Genomic DNA, 22,038 nt, shown 5'->3' with positions numbered 1-22,038 from the left:
GCCATGATACGTGCTGTGGAGAGGGCCCAGCCATTCACCCTGGAGGAGAATGATGCCTTGCTGGACGTCCTCCTCCCACAGTACACCAGCCTGTATGGGAGACCAAGGGAGCAGGTGAGTGCTGACTCCACTACCTTTGCCTATGCACCTGTTGTGTGACAGTCAATATAGTGTCCAGGTGGGACACACATGCAATGTAGTTTAGAGTGTGTCCCGGGGGGGTCATGCTTATGGCCCTCATGCAGAGCATGATGTAGTTCCTGTGTGTACTCCTCACTTGCATAGTGCTTACAGTGACTATCACTGCATAGTGCATGACACATTCAGCCTGGCAAATCCTTGGTGGCTTTTCTTCCAGTTGTCCTGAGGTGATTCAGTGGTCCCCTCGGTGACAGGTGACTGTACCCACACATGTGTATGAGTTGAGTGGACCTGTGGTGAGAGTGTCCAAATGATGTGTACGGCCTCGTGGACATTGATGTGTGTGAATGTTCCTTGTCATGTGGGTGAGTGTCTATGTGAAGTGTTGCACCACAGCTGCATGGTGGAGGCAACAGATCTACCCATCGATGTGACAAGTAAGCCGTGCTTTGTGTCTGACTTGCAGAGCTAGCACGACACCTGTGACTCCCCACTGGCACATGGCACATGTGCAGAGTGAGGGTTGTATCCGCTGTTGTCAATGACAGGCGAGTGATCTGTGCCTGGGTGTGTCTGTCTAGTCTGCTGAGGGTGCGTCAGTGGAGTGGGATATGTGACTGCTTGGCACGTGCTGGCCATCAGCCTGCTGTTGCATATGCTGCACAGTGTGTGGCATGATCAGTGAGTGTGTTGCACCCCTCATGCTACATGTTGACTTTCAATGCCATGTAGTGCATTGGCACTTGCACACAGGGCTATTTCTTGTTGTGAATGAGGCAATTCATGTCAGCATCCTATGCCCTGTTCAACATTTCAAAGATGTTCTAATGTGTGTCTCTGGGACATGGAGCAGGTGTATTGATATTGTGTCACTTTGTCATCTTGACAGGTAACTGCCTACGAGAAGGGGGTGATCTGGAACAATGTCGTCAGGGCAGTGAGAACTGCGGGGGAGCGTAGTTGGCAGCTGTCACAGGTCCGCAAGAGGTGGCAGGACATCCGGTGCTGGACCTGGCGGATCGCCCGGGTCCAGCTGGGGCTCGACCCTTCTCGCCCCCGCGGCGGCCGCTGACTCCTGACCCCCCACATGAGACGTGTCCTGGCGGTGGTCTTCCCTGACCTCGATAGGCAGTTACAGGAGAGACTGCAGCAAGGAGGGGGTAGGTACATGGCTTTTGGTAGTGTTATGTGTCGCCTGCTTTTAAAAGTGCTCTTTCGCATGAATACACTCCCAGAGTTGATATGTGCAGTGCATTTTCTGTTCCCCATTGTCACCTGGGGCTCTTTTTCATCCCTTCCCCTCCTTGACATGTGTCCCCTGGTCTGTGTGTAATCACATTTGCACATGGTCATCTAGGGTGCCAGTGAATATAAGTGCACATAGCTTTCTGCATCATGTTGGAGGGTGGTCTGTGACTTGTGTTGGTACCTTGCCGGTGCCATGACCTGTTCACTATGTTGGGGGTCCATATTTGTTGTCACTGATGATGATTCTCAACATAGGAGTGTGAGCTTTCAACTGAACCCCCTTGCAGCATGCATGACCAATGTTGTGGCCTCAGGCATGATGTGCATGAGTGGGAGATATAATATAATAAATTTTCTTTATTCGGCTTTGCGCATTGGAAAACCATAAAAGCAACAATTAATAATACATTTTCACACATAAAAAATCAACTTATTTGATAGAGTTTCAAAACACACAAGAATTAATATTCTAAAATCATAGAATCAAATTATTTCATTCTGGAATCAGTATAGTTTCTTTTACAAATTTTTCCTGTGCTTCATAATGGATTTAAAAAAATTAAGAACATGATAGCAAACCGATTCAGATTCCAACAGTTGAAGGCGTAACATTGCAGGGCGACATTGTCTGATACCCCAACGCCTTAATAGTGGTAGTAGCCATATTTTCCGGTGTGGATGATGGAATTTACAAAACAATATTGTGTGTAAATCGGACTGTATTGATTCCTCATCACAAGGTCAAACAGTGAGACTTGAGTCCCACCTATTTCTCTCGGGAAATGCTACTAATCTGTAAAAGAAGTCTAATCTGAATCTTGTCAGTAGCATTCTATCATATGTACTGATTTGAAGTGTTAAATAAGTGTGAATGGAGGAGGTGGTCTGGATACTGTTAGCATGGAGGACCGAGGATTTTGTTGAATCAGAGATCAGCCTCAAGGACTCTAGATGACTCAGAGCCAGTCGTTTCAACTCTCTCTTTGGTAGATCAATAATATCTTCAGGTTCGAGATAATATTTCTCCATACCAAGATCTTTAAAAAAGTTTCTGACATACCTGAGCCAGGTTATCTTTTTTGATTGGTCAAGAGCCATTGAATCCGCCACGATTGCCTGTGTCAACGCATTCTTATCAGAGGTCCAAATGCGGCGCCAAAGCAATAGTGGTTGGATCATTATTAGGTCCTTTAAATATGGAATTCCCAATTCCAGGTGGGATGCGTAAATTGATGTGTGTCTTGGAGTTGCTAGAAGGAATCTGAGGAAAGTATTTTCTGCCACCTGAAGGGCGCTAACATCTACATGTCCCCAGACACCTGCCCCATATAGCGCTATAGCCTGACACTTTGCGCTATAAATTTTTAGAAGCTCCATCGGTGCCCTCCTCCTCAGTCTCTGAGAAAAGCCCATCAGCGCCCCTGTGGCTCTTTTAAAAAGATGACACCTAGCTTCTACAGCTGGCCGCCAATTCAGCCTTTCGTCGATCATGATACCCAAATACGGGTACTGGGCAGTTACCTCAAGTTTTTGGTTTTTGAGATAAATATCCTTTGCTCGTTTTTTCCCACTGCCTACTACCATGACAAACGTTTTTTTCACATTCATGAGTAGGTCCAGACCACCCATAAAATCCACGTACTTATTCAGGGAGGTCTGTAATTTGCACGGGGTACGCGCCAAAATGACCGCATCATCTGCATAAAGCAGAGCGGGAATCAGGCGCTGTTTTACACGTGGGAGATCCAAGGCCCCCCTCAACATCTCTTCTCCCAGACCGTTGGTATACAAAGAAAAAAGAAAAGGGGCCAGGACACACCCTTGCCTGACTCCACGCTCCACTCCAAAAGACGCTGTCAACTCCCCCTTCACGCCATAGCGCACCCTCGCCGAGGCTTTGGAATAAAGCTCTCTTAGAAAGTCTAAGAGGGGGGGCTCCACGCCCATTTGTCTCAAAACCATCCAGAGTTTAGCATGTGACACGCAGTCAAAGGCTGCGGACAGGTCTACATACACCATGTAGACCGTGTCCTTCTTTGCTTGGATATATTTACCCATTATTAAACTAAGATTAAGGGCCTGCTCCACTGTTCCAAAACCATCCCGAAATCCAAATTGGAGATCAGAAATAATGCCTCTCTTTTCAGCCCACTGCCGTAGTCGCTCTAGCACAACCCTGGCAACGACTTTGCCCAGAGAATCCAGTAATGAGATGGGGCGATAGCATGTGGGGTCTTGACGGTCCCCCTTTTTAAACATTGGGACCATAATAGACTTAGTCCAGGATTTTATCAGACCCACTTTTGCGGCTGCGGTACACACTCTGGTAAGAATGGGGGCCCAGAGATCCTGATTAAATTTAAAAAGATCCACTGGGACCCCATCTGGGCCTGGGGCTTTACCGTTTTTACTTAATTCCAGTGCCACTAATACCTCAGAGATGTCAAAGTACAATGATATTGGATATTCAACTGTTGTATAAGTAATATCTGGTCCAAGTGGATTGGCTGTGTTTTTAAAAATGTTAGCAAAATGGGAGACCCACATGTCTTCCTCTATGGCCACTTCTATCTTAGGACTGTTATTGTCTAATAGATAAGGGGATTTAACTGTTCGCCAGAAGGCCTCACTGTTTTTAGAGACAGCACTAGTGTGCAGATCATCCCATAGTTTCTGTTTTAGTTCTTTTATTCTTTTTTTACGTGCCTGTCCGTATTGTTGTCTAAGGAGATGGATCTGTTCCGAATCTCTGTCTGGTTTATTTAGGGCCACCTTTAATTTAGTTAGGGTCCACTGTACGGCTATGATTGAACCACCCTCTGGTAGTCGAATTCGAATTCGTTAATTTTGCTGTTAGAAGTCCCTTAATTTTCTCTAATATTTGTGATTTTTTTTTTAGGACTTCTTCATCCGTTACTGATAGGTCCAGGCATTTAGTTATGTTTAAATATGCCTCCTTTACCAATTTGTCGGTAATTACAACAGGATTAATCTTCTCCCACTTTAAGGTATATCCATTTTGCTTGCCTAGCTCCAGTTTATTCTGGGCAAGAGTTTTAGCTATGACAGCTGTTAGGGGTTGAGAGTTAATTAAATGAAGATCCATCCTCAAGGCGGAGTGATCGCTTAATGTGTTAGTCAGGACCTCAAAGGAGCTGGCTCTGCACAACAATCCAGGCGACAGGAGGATAAAGTCGACTGTAGTTTTGCAACCCCTTCCCACATAGGTTGGTTGCAAAAAATGTGAGCCTACACTTGGCTCATTTGCTATTGAAAGTTCCAGAACTGATAGCACATTATTCATAGCAATCCCAACCTTAGTGTGGGCAAAATGCATGAGGGGAGCATCATATCCGTCGACTATCCCACAACAATTTTTTTCCATTTTGTGGGCATGGATGCAGATTAAAATCTCATCCCCATAAAAGATGAACCACCCCTTTTCTTGCCTTAGTTTGAAGATGATAGATTAATTTCGCCTGAATATTAAGGAGAAGAGTCAAAAATTGATCCTCCTCTAGGTTATTGTAGAGATTGAGCACAAGGATAGACTCTTTTTTTTTAAAAGAGAGAGAAAGTAATTGAAAATTCGAATCATAATCAACCATAGAAGCTTTTAGATGGTTCAAGGTATTTGCAATGTACGTAGTCAGCCCTCCCTTGGGTCTACCTACACCACTGCCCAAAGCAGGGACAAAATAAGTTTTATAACCCAAAAGGTGGAGCTCCGTGGTAGACCACGTCTCCTGTAGACAGATGATGTTACCCAGCTCCAAGAAGTTCAAAGCAGTCCCGTCCTCAATTTTGTGGCGAAGGCCCGCAACGTTCCAAGATAGGATAGTTAAGGGCTGTAGTTCTGTATTAATCGCCAGAGAATCGTCTGCCGCGGCAATGATTTTTACTTTGGGCGCTAAATGGGGTGGCTTAGGATTAATAGGTTTGGTTGCCGTTGAGGGTCTATCGACCATTTCAAGGCCGCTAAACCTGTTCATCGTCGGGATAGTGAACCAAGGATCCCTACGAGGCAGCTCTCTATAAGCCCTCCTCTGTGTGTTCTGTCCCCATTCATCCCAACCTCCTCCCTGATGGCATGTCCCCACTGTGTACCAAGAACTGTCATGGTCGTGGTGACGAGGGCCCGCTATTTGTCTTGGGTTGCCATATTCACTATAACGAGAAGCTACTACTTCCCGAGGGGTATCATAGTCATTAAAAGGATTATTACGATGTTGAGAAGGATAAAAAAGGAGAGTCGCTTGATGCCTATACCTCCTTTTGAGCTCGAGTGCTCCCAAGAGCAGATATGATCTACCACTCGAGGGTCATCCAATGTAATCATAATACAATCTCCTGATATTAATTTTCTGTCATTTCCTACCCAGGGGATCCTACGTGCCATCAAGATCTTACATGACCGAGTTGGTGGAATAGGACGATTAATGTTTAGCCAGTGTCGTACTTTATTTATCAAGGACCACGTAGGTTCTACGTTATGTTCCACCAGCTCGGGCACGCCTGTAATTACAACTACAAAAGGGCATGGTTCCGGTGGCATATCGACAGTAAGTCTAGCTTCAGAAGGTCCCCCGGTGCCCCCCCCGTTAGATACTGGGGCCGGAGTTTTTAGAACAGGTGTTTTTGAAGCCCGAGTTTTGGGCACGGATTTTTTAGGTTCCAGGGTTGTGGGCACCGGTGTTGTTGCTAACGGAGGATTACCCTGGGATAAGGTTATGGCAACACTAGTGGAAGATTTTGCTGTCCTGTTAGTATTTAATATTTCACAGGGTGTTGATTTAGGTGTTACATCTAGGGGTGTAGGTGCATTCATTTGTAAAGCTGCAGGCTTAAAAAAAGTCTGTTTCTTACCCCCTCCGACACTTGCTTCAATTTTGTGAGGTTTATACACTTAGTTAGCTGGATCTCTATCTGTAATAATCTAGCTTCTACTGGAGCGAGAGAAGTTTTCAGTAGATCTGCGATATTATTTAACAATTGCGAGTTATTGCTATTGGTTATTTCCTTAGTAGGATGTAATTGAAAAGGAGATTCCAGGCAAATGGAGTCTGAGGTGTGATGTACAGAATGTTTAATGAACGTAGAATCTACAGCCTGTTCGTCTCCAGAAGGTGCATTCTCTTTCCTACTATGCGTGTCGCTACTCTCATTGGGGATGGAATTTTTCGCCTTTTTCTTTCTCTTCTTTATAGCGCCCTCCCTCCTCCCCATTGCTTGCCTTATTTCATCCGGTGTGATTTGGGAAACCAGTTCTGGCGACCTTTCAAAGTCTCAACTTATCTGGAAATCGGAAAGCTGGGAGGCCGACAGGTCCACGTTGTTTGGTAGACTACGCCTACCCTCACAAAGCGCCCTTCGCCCAAAGTTATTTTCTTTTACGGGGGATCTTGCGTCTGCTAGTTTACCCATGGAGGATCTTTTAGCAAGTGCTAAATCCAAGGACACCCTACCGTCCATCAGACTAATGGTTTGGTCAATGAATGTATTAGCCTTGGTAATAAAGTCGTCCATGGGACCTAGAAGCTTGCCCCCACCCCCCAATACTTTAGTTTTAGATTTGTTTCCTCTAGTTAGCTCCATACTTCCTATTAAATCAATACAAAAATTTAAGGTCTTATCACGCAAATAATCAGTAGGACTATGTATTTAAAATCACATAAGTCTAATAACAATAAAGAAACAATACGTGCAAATTTACTATGAGTCCCATAACAAAATGGAAATAGGGGGATGGCCCGGTCCGGTCTCTCCGGTCCTCGAACGGACTCAAACGGCCCGCCCTTTGCCCGGGCTTAGTCCCGGGCGCACCCGCGCGCTCCCGCGCTGCGGGGAACTATGTTCCTGAAATAGTGGGAATAATGGGCGGTGGGGGCGTGGCGATCAGGGAGAGCAGCCCAGGTGTAACTGGTTGGGCTCGCTGGGACTCCTGGGCAATGGAGTCCCCTGCTCACAGCCCTGAACAAAATACACTCGCCCCTGTTGACAAGCAGGCCCCTCTGGCAACTCCTGCGGTGTTCTGTCGCGCTGCGGGACAAGCGAAGCGGGTCCGGCGAGTTGCTGGGTTGGAGGACGGGAGAAGTGAGAAATAGCAATCCAGTGTCAATCCAGGTAAATCAGGATACAGTTGGTGACCCACTGATAGGAAGTTCACGGTCCACTTTTACTCCTGTGGGCGGGGGGGCGTGGCGATCAGGGAGAGCAGCCCAGGTGTAACTGGTTGGGCTCGCTGGGACTCCTGGGCAATGGAGTCCCCTGCTCGCAGCCCTGAACAAAATACACTCGCCCCTGTTGACAAGCAGGCCCCTCTGGCAACTCCTGCGGTGTTCTGTCACGCTGCGGGACCCGGGAAACGGGTCCGGTGAGTTGCTGGGTTGGAGGACGGGAGAAGTGAGAAATAGCAATCCAGCGTCAATCCAGGTAAATCAGGATACAGTTGGTGACCCACTGATAGGAAGTTCACGGTCCACTTTTTCTCCTGTGGGTACCCACTGATAGGAAGTTCACGGTCCACTTTTTCTCCTGTGGGTGGGGGGGCGTGGCGATCAGGGAGAGCAGCCCAGATGTAACTGGTTGGGCTCGCTGGGACTCCTGGGCAATGGAGTCCCCTGCTCGCAGCCCTGAACAAAATACACTTGCCCCTGTTGACAAGCAGGCCCCTCTGGCAACTCCTGCGGTGTTCTGTCGCGCTGCGGGACCCGCGAAGCGGGTCCGGCGAGTTGCTAGGTTGGAGGACGGGAGAAGTGAGAAATAGCAATCCAGCGTCAATCCAGGTAAATCAGGATACAGTTGGTGACCCAAGTAGAGAGAGCGGCAGCAGTGCTTGTGTGCGGCCCACTTGCAGTATTAGTGGTACATTCTGTGTCAGAGTTTCTCTTCTCTCCCAAGTGGGAGATATGCATAGTGCCATGATGGTTGAACATGGTACAGTCAGCTCAATCCAGGACCACAGAGCAGTGTGCCCACTGCACTTCCCTGAGACACCCTGGCCTCCTAATCATGTGTGTCATCCAACACTGTGCACATTCACTGTGGGTTCAGCATAGGCCTGCCTCTGTGGCATTGTTACCTGGCCTAGTTTGTATTTTTGAAATGTGTGCTACATGTGTCCACTGGACAGGGATACACCATTTTGCTTGTGCATACTTACACTGGGCAGTGCCTGTGTGGCTATTCACAGCAATCTGTTGATGGTTGTTTGTCACAAATATGTGTTGCCAGCCCCACGAGGTGATGTTGTGTCCATGAAGCAAGTTTTCAAGCACAGTTATTGTAACCCTGAATAAGAGGTGTCACTTCTTGATCTGTATAAGTCACATTGACTCAGGTATGGGGGTGTGTGCGGGAGGGGCATACATGTGCAACCCTGGTATTTCATTGCCAGGTCTGACTTGTGTATGAGAATTGGCTGTACAGAAAATCAACGTGCATCGCCCCAGTGATGGTGGCCAGTGCTTAATGTTCGTGCTTTGTAGCCTGGGTCAGTTTTTTAAAAACATGTATCGTGCTCATACATTTTTGGCACCTGTGTGTGGTTCAGATGCAACGCAGTTTTGACTTTGTGTGCTGACATCTGTGTGTACATTCTGGATTGCCATGAGGGTGTCCCCACAGTACAGCTAGGCTTTTTTTCAAATGAATTGCAGGCCCATTAGCTTATGTATTGTCCTGGGTGTAGACATGTGTGCCACTCCAGATGACAGGCAGTAGGTCATATTTGTAGCCAACTGTGTAATCAGGTGACGGATAGCCATGTGACAAATGACATAATTCAAGTTGTTACTCTACATAAATTGTACCTTGGCACTCACAGCACTTGTCAACAGTTCTTCATGTTTTAAATGTGGTAATTTGATGATTTGTGTTAAGAACAATGATGTGCCTGCATGAAAGATATCTCCCGAGGAAGTGCACACCAAACTGCATTTCCATTTTCATAGAACACACTGGCACCTTTTCAAAGAAGCCACTATTAGAATTAGTTTGTGTTGCAGATTCTCCATATACATGTTCCCACTGTGGTCTGGATTTTTTGAGACTCCTTTGTTGTTGGTGATACAAACTAACGAGTGTCAAGACATCAAGACCTCCGTGGGCACATGTATATGTACTTTCTGCAACACCATTTATTTCTAACTGTGGCTTCTTAGAAAAGGTGTCAGCTTCTTCAATGACAGGGTAAATGTGCTTTTGTGTGCACTGCCTTGTGCGACATATTTCATCAAGGCACATGAGTGTTCTTTTCACGAGATGGCGAATTTCCACATTCAAAACATGTTGATTGTGTAAAGTATTGTGAGTCCCAAGGTAACCACATTTTTTTTGTTTTGGGTTCCAAAGTACTTACAGGTCTCTGAGTGTGGTGACACCTTGAGTATTGAGGTGTGTTAGTTTACCTTGGGTGCACCACTAAATTTTCTTTCAGGGTAAACAAGAGGTGGCATGACTTCATTGTATTGCTGTGCTCACTGGTTCACAGACACTAGCTTCTCAGTGTATTTCTCATTCAAGTTGTGGCCTGGTGTGTTCTTTTCTTCATGGTGTCCAAGTGGCAGAATGAGTCTACCAACTGGGCAGTACAGGGCATACATATGTGCGGAGTAATGTAGCTGTTACTCATGATGCATTGCCGGATATGCACTGTGAGAAATTGTTTTGCGCTCATGTGTCAGATGTATACAGGTGACTGATGCATTTTAGTTTCTTATCCTTGCAAACAGCATCATCAACCGAAAACGAGGGAGACACCTGCATGGACCTGGAGGAGGGACACAGCGACAGTGCTGCCAGTGCTGTGGAGTTAGCAGGAGCCACTGGCACGGAGGGCGAGGGGAGTCAGTTGGAGGACCTGTCTGGAGGTGAGAGCAGCTACGACGCCAACGGGTCAGAGGCTGAACTCCGTGAGGAGGCGGAGGCTGCAACACCAACTGGCAGCATACCAACATCTGTCCCCGCCTCCTCCATTCCCATCTCTGCCCTCCCAGTTGCTCCCGTCCCTCCTGTCCATGCAGCATCCCACCGTGTCTCCTTCGTGCCAGGCACTGCACCCCCTGCCCCTGTCACCCCTGCTGCCCTCAGTGAATAGTCTGGGGACATACTGCGGGAGTTGCAGGTTGGGCAGGCATCGATGCTGAATGTCCTCCATGACCACACTAGACTGCTCACACATGTGGTGTCGTTAATAGAGGGCATGTCAGCAAAGATGTCTGACCAATGCAGGATTCTGCGATCCATGGACTCTTCACTGACGGCAGCAGTTACAGCCCTGCTCCATCCCCCCCTACCCCGGACTCATCCACACTGTCCTCTCCCATGCCTGCCCAACGCACACCCAGACAGTCATGGGCACGCACCCCAACAGACACATCCAGCACACCCACAAGTAAGGCACAGCGCACACATTCTGGCACGCACACTCAGGGGGATGTAGGCACACCCAAAGGGTCTGTGGGAAGACGACAGACACACAGCCACAGTTATAGTCCGCAGTCCTCACAACCCAGTTCCTCCAAAACCACTCCCCTTAGCTCCCCTGCCAAACTGTCACCCCAGGACAGCTACATGGCTGGTCTGGCCCTCAGCCCCACTGTGACACCACCGCACTAGCGTGCGAGGAAGTCCCCGGGCAGGGGAGTTGAGTCCACCCCCATGTCCACCCCCTCCTCAAAGAGCGCTGCACCCCATCCCTTGGCCACCACACCCTCCGTTGGCCTTGGGGTATCTTCAGGTGCAGGGTTTAGGATGGTGGCCCTAGCAGAAGTGTGCAGCATCGTGTTCACCTCCACCTATCGTGCTGCCCCACCCCCTGTGGTGGAGACATCCACCCCTGCACCCACCACACCTACCCAACCCCCCCTGTCCCTGCGGTGCCTGGTCCTGCCACAGATGATGCCCCCCCCCGGTCGACAAACCTTGAGGTTCGTTTGTGCAGGCAAGGTAGGGGTGTACGCGGTCCCCTACATCCACCCTTGGACTCGTGAAATGGACTGGCCCTTGGCCTTTGTACAAAGTCTTATTAATTTATAATTTTTCTGTGCTGATTAAAGCCTTTTCTTTTACTTTCAACACTATTGCATTTCAGGTACTTGATGTTGGTGATGAGGCTCATGAAGTTGGTGTTCTGGTAATGTGTTTGGGTTCTGAGATATGTTTTTGTATGATGGTCATGAGGTGGACCATGTTATCTGTGTGCCATCACAATGTCTGCGCAAATAATCCTCGGTAGTGTGTGTTCATGACATTGTCTCAAGGAGTGTTCCTTCCTCTGTGGCACCTGACATCGTCCCTGCAAACAGTTGCACAATTGTTGTGCTGACCTGTGTCCACATTTCCTTTGTTGGTGACGGATCCCTTCAACAATGGCCATGCCGGCTCACCGATGTCTCCTGCTGAATCGTCTGTGCCATCCTTGCTAGTCACTGTACTTGTGTTTTGGGTATGTAGGAATGGCATCATGGACAAATTGTCCCTTTTCAGCACTATGCATGTGTGTAATCACGGCTTAACACACAAATGGTATGTGTTATGCAGGGTATTTGGGCACCTGACAATTGTGGGCATTGTATCTAGTGGCATTGGACCCTATTCCTTCCATGAGAGACAACATCTTGGTGGCTGGACCAGCACCTGGACATTCCTATCAGTCCTGGGATGTGCTTGACAGTGTGTGTTCCCTTTGCCTATCTTAGTTTTGTATGCAGTTACATGAATATACAGTCTGTTGGCATGAAATCAGGGTGTGTATTGGGCTGCATCCGCCATGGGTGGGTATGCATGTGTTATATGTCCTCACACCCACATGTGATTTGTCATGCAGTGTGTGAAAGACATCCATCCTCCTGGGAGTGTGACATTGCTGGGAGTCCTCTGCATCCACCCCTCATATGTCCGTTCACTGCTGGTAGTGATATGCACCCACCTCCATATGTCTGGACACTGCTGGTAGTGATATGCACCCACCCCCATATGTCTGGACACTGCTGGTAGTCATATGCACCCACCCCTCATATCTCTGTCCACTGCTGGGAGTCATATGCACCCACCCCCATATGTCTGGACATTGCTGGTAGTGATATGCACCCACCCCCATATGTCTGGACACTGCTGGGAGTCATATGCACCCACTCATTCATGCGTGGGTACGGTCCGTACCTGAGTTGTAATGGTGCCGTAGGGGTACGTGTGGTACGCACCATACCCACGCATTCATGCGTGGGTACAGTCTGTACCACTGTTGTAATGGTGCCGTAGGGGTATGTGTGATACGCACAGTACACGTCCACTTCTGTTGTTGCGGTACGCAGGGGTTGCTGGACAAGCCCCCCCAAGTGACCAGAGCCTGGTGGTTATGTCATATGCACCCACCCCCATATGTCTGGACACTGCTGGTAGTGATATGCACCCACCCCCATATGTCTGGAAACTGCTGGGAGTCATATGCACCCACCTCCAAATGTCTGGACACTGCTGGTAGTGATATGCACCCACCCCCATATGTCTGGACACTGCTGGTAGTGATATGCACCCACCCCTCATATCTCTGTCCACTGCTGGGAGTCATATGCACCCACCCCATATGTCTGGACACTGGGTTCGGTCTGTACCACTGTTGTAATGGTGCCATAGGGGTACGTGTGATACGCACAGTACACGTCCACTTCTGTTGTTGCGGTACGCAGGGGTTGCTGGACAAGCCCCCCAAGTGACCAGAGCCTGGTGGTTATGTCATATGCACCCACCCCCATATATCTGGACACTGCTGGTAGTGATATGCACCCACCCCCATATGTCTGGACACTGCTGGGAGTCATATGCACCCACCTCCAAATGTCTGGACACTTCTGGTAGTGATATGCACCCACCCCCATATGTCTGGACACTGCTGGTAGTGATATGCACCCACCCCTCATATCTCTGTCCACTGCTGGGAGTCATATGCACCCACCCCATATGTCTGGACACTGCTGGTAGTGATATGCACCCACCCCTCATATCTCTGTCCACTGCTGGGAGTCATATGCACAGCCCCCATATCTCTGTCCACTGCTGGTAGTGATATGCACCCACCCCCATATGTCTGGACACTGCTGGTAGTGATATGCACCCACCCCTCATTACTCTGTCCACTGCTGGGAGTCATATGCACCCACCCCCATATGTCTGGACACTGCTGGTAGTGATATGCACCCACCCCCATATGTCTGGACACTGCTGGTAGTGATATGCACCCACCCCCATATGTCTGGACACTGCTAGTAGTGATATGCACCCACTCCCATATGTCTGGACACTGCTGGGAGTCATATGCACCCACCCCCATATGTCTGGACACTGCTGGTAGTGATATGCATCCACCCCCCATATGTCTGGACACTGCTGGTGGTGATATGCACCCACCCCTCATATCTCTGTCCACTGCAGGGAGTCATATGCACCCACCCACGCACTCCCTTGGAGCTGTACACTGCTGGCCTAAACCTACACACACACCAATATGATGTTGACATGCTGGGTTAGTCCTCTAAGCCCACATTCATGGCGTGTGTAAGCCTCGTATCCCAAATGTACTGATGCCATAGGGGTAAGTGTGGTATGCACCGTACCCACGCATGAATGCCTGGGTACGGTCCGTACCACTGTTGTAATGGTGCCGTAGGGGTACGTGTGGTACGCACCGTACCCACGCATTCATGCGCGGGTACGGTCCGTACCTGAGTTGTCATGGTGCCGTAGGGGTACGTGTAGTACGCACTGTACCCACGCATTCATGCGTAGGTATGGTCCGTACCTGAGTTGTAATGGTGCCGTAGGGGTACGTATGGTACGGACGTACCCACGCATTCATGCGTGGGTACGGTCCGTACTACTTGTGTGATGTGCCGTAGGGGTACGTGTGGTACGCATCGTACCCACGCATTCATGCGTGGGTACAGTCCGTACCTGAGTTGTAATGGTGCCGTAGGTGTGCGTGTGGTACGCACCGTACCCACGCATGAATGCGTGGGTACGGTCCGTACCTGAGTTGTAATAGTGCCGTAGGGGTACGTGTGGTATGCACCGTACCCACGCATTCATGCGTGGGTACGGTCCGTACCTGAGTTGTGATTGTGCCGTAGGGGTACGTGTGGTATGCATCGTACCCACGCATTCATGCGTGGGTACGGTCCATACCTGAATTGTAATGGTGCCGTAGGGGTACGTGTGGTACGCACCATACCCACGCATTCATGCGTGGGTACGGTCTGTACCACTGTTGTAATGGTGCCGTAGGGGTACGTGTGATACGCACAGTACATGTCCACTTCTGTTGTTGCGGTACGCAGGGGTTGCTGGACAAGCCCCCCCAAGTGACCAGAGCCTGGTGGTTATGTATGGCCTACATATTTTAAGTTTCGGTTTGTGCATGGGGTATGTTTCCTGCCCCTCACCCCCCCCTGGCGCCTGGGTGTTGTTCTCACTTTCTGCGGCATGTGCGTCGGGTGCGGTGCAAAAGGTCATAGGCCATGAGGACCGGGATGACACGTACAATGGGGTTCATGGTGTGTACGTCGTGTACCGGGGCTCCGTTGCCTAGCGGTTCGCGTCGCACTCTGCTTTTCCGGCTGTGTTTGACTCCCGTAAAAAAAGGACCGTACGGAGTGACGTAGGGACGATTCGAACGTGCTGGGCCGGAAACTGCTCCCTGAATACGTCCGGACGTCGCGTACAAGCTGTTCCGGATCAGAATCGTAGGTATTTTTTCCACGTACGGTCTTTTGTATGGTTCGTATGGAAATAGGCTTTCTGTATGAATCGTACTTCCTAGGTTGTAGGGACAGTTTACCGGGTGCGAGTCGTACGGAGAAAACGCTCCGTACGACGATTCGTAGGCCCTTTTTACAGGATCGGAATCGACCCCAGAATGTTAAAATATAGTTAGCTAAAATATCGAATTTTTTAAATGTATTAAAAATAATATCAAAGTAATTAAATATTAGAAACAATTAAATAAAACATACATAATATAAAATAAAAAAGCTTAAAATGTAAAAATAATATAAGTAATGTAAAAAAAGTAGAGATTTTGTTGGATAGTGAGAGCGTAAAAATTACTATTCCCACTCCAGTGAGTGCAACAGTAGGGAAAGCGTTTGATAACGTAGGGGTAAAAATTACTATTCCCACTCCAGTGAGTGCAACAGTAGAGAAAACGTTGGATAGCGTAGGGGTAAAATTTACTATTCCCACTCCAGAGAGTGCAACAGTTGGGAAAGCGTTGGATAGCAGGAAGGGAAAAATTACTATTCCCACTCCAGTGACTCCAACAGTAGGGAAAGCATTGGATAGCTTAGGGGTAAAAATTACTATTCCCACTGCAGTGAGTGCAACAGTACGGAAAGCATTGGATAGCGGGAAGAGAAAATTTACTATTCCCACTCCAATGAGTGCAAGAGTAGAGAAAGCATTGGATAGCGTAGGGGTAAAAATTACTATTCCAACTCCAAAGAGTGTAACAGTAGGGAAAGCGTGGGATAAAGAGGGTAAAAATTACTATTCCCACTCTAGTGAGTGCAACAGTAGGGAAAGCGTTGGATAGCGGGAGGGTAAAAATTACTATTCCCACTCCAGTGAGTGCAACAGTAGGGAAAGCGTTGGATAGCGCAAGGGTAAAAGTTACTATTCCCACTCCATAGAGTGCAACAGTAGGGAAAGCATTGGATAGCGTGAAGGGAAAAATTACTATTCCCACTCCAGTGAGTGCAACAGTAGGGAAAATGTTGGATAGTGTAGGGGTAAAAATCACTATTCCCACTCCAAAGAGTGTAACAGTAGGGAAAGCGATGGATAGCGGGAGGGTAAAAATTACTATTCCCACTCCAGTGAGTACAACAGTAGGGAAAGCGTTGGATAGCAGGAGGGTAAAAATTACTATTCCCACTCCAGTGAGTGCAACAGTAGGGAAAGCGTTGGATAGCGGGAGGGTAAAAATTACTATTCCCACTCCAGTGAGTGCAACAGTAGGGAAAGCGTTGGATAGTGGGAGGGTAAAAGTTACTATTCCCACTCCAGAGAGTGCAACAGTAGGGAAAGCATTGGATAGCGTGAAGGGAAAAATTACTATTCCCACTCCAGTGACTCCAACAGTAGGGAAAGCATTGGATAGCTTAGGGGTAAAAATTACTATTCCCACTGCAGTGAGTGCAACAGTACGGAAAGCATTGGATAGCGGGAAGAGAAAATTTACTATTCCCACTCCAATGAGTGCAAGAGTAGAGAAAGCATTGGATAGCGTAGGGGTAAAAATTACTATTCCAACTCCAAAGAGTGTAACAGTAGGGAAAGCGTAGGATAAAGAGGGTAAAAATTACTATTCCCACTCTAGTGAGTGCAACAGTAGGGAAAGCGTTGGATAGCGGGAGGGTAAAAATTACTATTCCCACTCCAGTGAGTGCAACAGTAGGGAAAGCGTTGGATAGCGCAAGGGTAAAAGTTACTATTCCCACTCCATAGAGTGCAACAGTAGGGAAAGCATTGGATAGCGTGAAGGGAAAAATTACTATTCCCACTCCAGTGAGTGCAACAGTAGGGAAAATGTTGGATAGTGTAGGGGTAAAAATCACTATTCCCACTCCAAAGAGTGTAACAGTAGGGAAAGCGATGGATAGCGGGAGGGTAAAAATTACTATTCCCACTCCAGTGAGTACAACAGTAGGGAAAGCGTTGGATAGCAGGAGGGTAAAAATTACTATTCCCACTCCAGTGAGTGCAACAGTAGGGAAAGCGTTGGATAGCGGGAGGGTAAAAATTACTATTCCCACTCCAGTGAGTGCAACAGTAGGGAAAGCGTTGGATAGTGGGAGGGTAAAAGTTACTATTCCCACTCCAGAGAGTGCAACAGTAGGGAAAGCATTGGATAGCGGGAAGGTAAAAATTACTATTTTCACTCCAGTGAGTGCAACAGTAGGGAAAGAGTTGGATAGCGGGAGGGTAAAAATTACTATTCCCACTCCAATGAGTGCAACAGTAGGGAAAGAGTTGGATAACGGGAGGGTAAAAAATACTATTCCCACTCCTGTGAGTGCAACAGTAGGGAAAGTAATGATTTAATATTAAAATAAGATTACATTAATTATCATTACCAATAAAAAGTTAATTAAAAATAATTACCAATTAATAAAAATTAATTACCATTGGAAAAAACTAATTACCAATTAATAAAAATTAATTACCAATTAATAATTAATTATCAATTAATTATCAATACATATAAATAAAAATGAATATTTTCTTTTTTACAATTAATTTACTTCCCACCCAATTACCCTATAAACCCACAACCCACTCCCAATAATAAAAAATACAATTAACATTTTTATCAATTAATCAATTAATAAAAATTAATTAGCAATTCATACAAATTAATTACCAATTCATACAAATTAATTACCAATTAATAATTAATTATCAATTAACTATCAATACACATAAATAAAAAATAAAAATTTACTTTATTACAATTACATTACTTCCCACCCAATTCCCCTATAAACCCACAACCCGCTCCTAATAATAAAAAATACAAATAACATAATTATCAATTAATATAAATTAATTACCAATTAATACAAATTAATTACCAATTAATAATTAATTATCAAGCAATTAATTATCAAAACATATAAATATAATTAATATTTAATTTACAATAATTAAATTACTTCCCACCCTATTCCCCTATAAACCCACAGCCCGCTACGGAATTAAATTACGCAAAAATTAAATTACATAACATTCATTAGTTTAAAAAAATTAAACATGCATTACAAAAATAATACATAATTTTAACACATATACTACCATACATAACACTAAAAAAAATTCGATATTATGGAAATCTATATTTTTAAATTCGATATTATGGAAATCTATATTTTTAAATTCTGTATTATGGAAATCGGTATTTCATACCCCAATTTCGATATTCTGACCTATCTATATTTTGATAATTCGATATTCTGTCCTATCTATATTTCAGAGTCGATATTCTGTCCTGTCTATAGTTCGGATTCTATATTTTGGTTGTTCACCTTTTATCCTACCCCCTTAAATACCATTTTTACTTCATTCTCACAATACAAGCAATTTTTAATATTAAAAAGTAATAGTGGACATTTCATTTCTAAGCCTCCAACAACCAGCCAATCAGACCTCTCCCTCACGAGGAACTGGCGGAAATATCACTCCCAAAACAGCAATGTGCCTAATGAGACATAGCAGCTTCTCGACCAATCATTTGCTTTCATATTTTGAATTGTGCTCTCACTGGACTCTCGAGAGACTCTCGCAAGACTCTTGTGAATCCAACCATCCAGATATACAAATATTTTAAAATCTTTATTTCTCAGAAACTACTTACACCAAATCCAAAAAAGCATGCTTTCTGGATCAAGATCTAGCTACCTGCCAAATTCCATTCAGCAGTGTTTGCGGTAGCGCTGTCTAAAAAAGTCTCTGGGAAATGCATGGGGATTTTGCATTTGGCACTCCCCCTTGTTCTTGCCCCAGCTCAACAGCCCCCTTCTTGAACCTTTCTTTTTCCCAGGGACCCCATCCCCAGAGGCAAGCTCACTTACTGTGTCACAGGGAGCCTACCCCCCGGGGCACAGTAGTTTCCCTGGCTGCACTAGAGCAGGTAGGGAAGCGTGTTTGCTCCCATCAGGCAGGATCAATTCTAAATCTCCAGAAAAACTGGAGCAAACCATACAAGTTTGCTTCCAGCTGGTGGTAGATTTAAAAATGCTCCCACCTGCTTGGAACAGACTTGTGCTCTGTTGGACTGCCTTCACTGATGCGGGCAGGGTAACAGAACACATTTTACTTACGACTGGACGGAGCATGCAAAGTTAGCTGCTCTTTCCGGGCAGGTGCAATGTTGGCTCCTGCACCATGCAAGCAGCCAGCTGGGACTGCTTGAACCCTGGGGCTCCACCAGTGCCCCCAACATATTACATGTGAGCATCCACCTCTGGCCCTAGTGGACAGGTTCCCTGGAGCCTGAAAAGGGTAAAGGGCAGAGGAGGTGGGCTGCACAGCACCCCTTCCCTTTTAAACTAGATACGGCACTGGAGGGTGAGGTCGACAGGGACAAATGAGGCTTGGGGACTGTGCAGTCCCCTCTCCTTTTTAGGTACATTGGGGATGGGGTCCCTTGGCCTCCTTTGGCCAAGGGAAACGGATGTACCTTAGTGTGTGCATACCATTCGTGGCAGTACTTGTTAAGTGTTTTAGCCTGTGTGGGGAACCTTGTCTGCATGTGTTTTAGACACAACTCCATGATAAGCTGTGCACTACTTTTAAGGGACAGGTGTATCCAAGTTTTTATTGTTTTTAGGTAATTCTTAATTTCTACTCTGGTCATGGGGAAAATATTATACACAGGGATTGCTGAGTCTTACTACTTACTATGAGCTCAACTGTATTTATAGAAGCATCAATACACACATTTCACAAACACAAATCACAACCTGAAAGAAAGTGCAATTGTTAAAACGTCATGAAATTTGTCAGAAGAATAGCAGACTTTACTGTGATATCAAAAAACGATTGTGAAAATTGCAACACCTTCATATAACACATTGAGACATTGATGAAAACACAATACTCAAGACAAAATACGTTGCATTAGTTTACCAGCACCACAGCATCAAATACCCACAACATCAATTATTACTAACATCAATTTCCACACTATAAAAGAAAAAACTGACTGAGAAAAAATAATGACTTAATAATGAATAATAATACCTTAGCCCGCTCCTATTGTATGCTATTATGTGACCAGGAGAAGCCCTACACGGTACACAGGACTAAGTGAGCCCAATAGTCTATCAATTTCAGATCTGGGACAAGGAAAATGAAAAAAAATGTGCAGAGAAAAGGAATAACTTGAAGAACCACAGGCCTCTCTTGGCCAAACTCAATCTACACCTGATTTGTTAGAACCAAACATTTCTCTTTGGTCCGAATTGCAACCTGTTTCACACCCAGGGGCTTAGCATGCCATCTGTATAATGCCCAGAGGTCCAAGCGAACAATACCTCTCACTTCTTTGATTTACCACCAGTGTTAAGAAACCAGTTGCACTGAGAAAACCCTTCAGACAAAAAAATAAGACTGAGGTGCCAGCCCCATATCACACCCAAGGCCCATGCATACCATCTGTACCATACTCAGTGGTCCAAGTGGTAACCCTGTATCACACAAAGAGACAAGCGTAGCATCTGTATTATGCCCAGTGGTCCAAGCGATAAACCACTTTCACCCTTCCTGGAATGCTGACTATCAAAATAAATGTGACCTCTGTGTGATCATCTCTGAGACTGCCTTGCAACTACCATTTCGTGCACATAAAATCAGTAACATGCCAGATGGTAGGGCACTCAGGTTAAGATTTTGCTCTTCTTCATAGTCTGCCATATGCCAAATGCTAGTAACTAAGGATCAGATGTGGTCTCTTACCCTCTGACAGCGCCATCAGGACAAACCTCTGCACCGCTGATTTAGCAGAACTTCCAATCAATTGCAGTGTCTGCTCACCTTCCTTGCTGCACACATGTGAATCTGTCCTAGTGGGTCCATTTGCTTCGGCTAGTAAGAGCTCCTGCCTGACTCTCCTATTAATCTCGACAGCTGGAGACAAACTACCATCCACACCATACCTAATACAGGCCATGAAATTTGTATGAAGGGTATGTAGGAATGTCACTAATTCATAATCTTCTCCTATTTTAATGAGTACGGGCCATAGTTTTGCTCTATTGGTGCAGTCAAAGGCTGTAGTAAGATCCACGAAAGTCATGTAGAGATTCCCCTGTTTGGCGATAGTATACTTGCCAATAATAGGTTGTAAATTCATTGGGGGTTGTCCCGTGCCCACTTTTTAAATATTGGGGCATGACCGATTTCGACCAGGCCTCGGGAAAGGTTTTTCTATATGCTGCATTAAAAACCTGAGTTAATATTTTAGCCCATTTTGATGGGTCAGCCCTGTACAAATCTGCTGGGACATTATCTACTCAGGGTATTTTACCCCCAACTAAGGCCATAGTGGCTTTATTGACCTCCTCTTCACTAATAGTCAGCGGCTGGCTTTTCCATCTAATTCCCACTCCAGATCTTCATCCTCAGCCCTCACCTCCCCAAATTTCTCTTGGAAGTGCCCAACCCATTTATCAGGAGGGATTAGACATTTCATATTAGTTTTTTAACAACCTGAGAAGAAGGGTCTATTTACTACCTCCCAAAATTTACGACTATCATGGAATGCCCTTGCTTGTAAAAGATCCTCCTAAGCTCGGTTTATGATTTCTTGCTTCCGTCTCAGTGTTGATAGTTTATACAATTTGTTACAGGCCCTTACTTCTTCCTTATCACGTGAGGTTGTTTTTAGTGTGGAAACCTGGTTTCTATGCGTTTTCGAGTAGGTCGAGTCACACCACATCTACCCTTCTCTCTTAGCCATTCCTTTTCTAGTGGACAGGTATGATGAATTCTGACTACACAGCCTAACAAAGGCCAATAGGATCTCGCCTTCCTGTGTGTTACTATCTAAACAGATTACTAAGTCAGTCGCATTTGCAGTCTAAAAATGTTTTAAGA

The sequence above is a fragment of the Triturus cristatus genome, chromosome 2_1 (genome assembly GCF_964204655.1).
Source record: "Triturus cristatus chromosome 2_1, aTriCri1.1, whole genome shotgun sequence".
NCBI classification, from domain to species: Eukaryota; Metazoa; Chordata; class Amphibia; order Caudata; family Salamandridae; genus Triturus; species Triturus cristatus.
Note: the sequence above shows the minus strand (reverse complement) of the source record.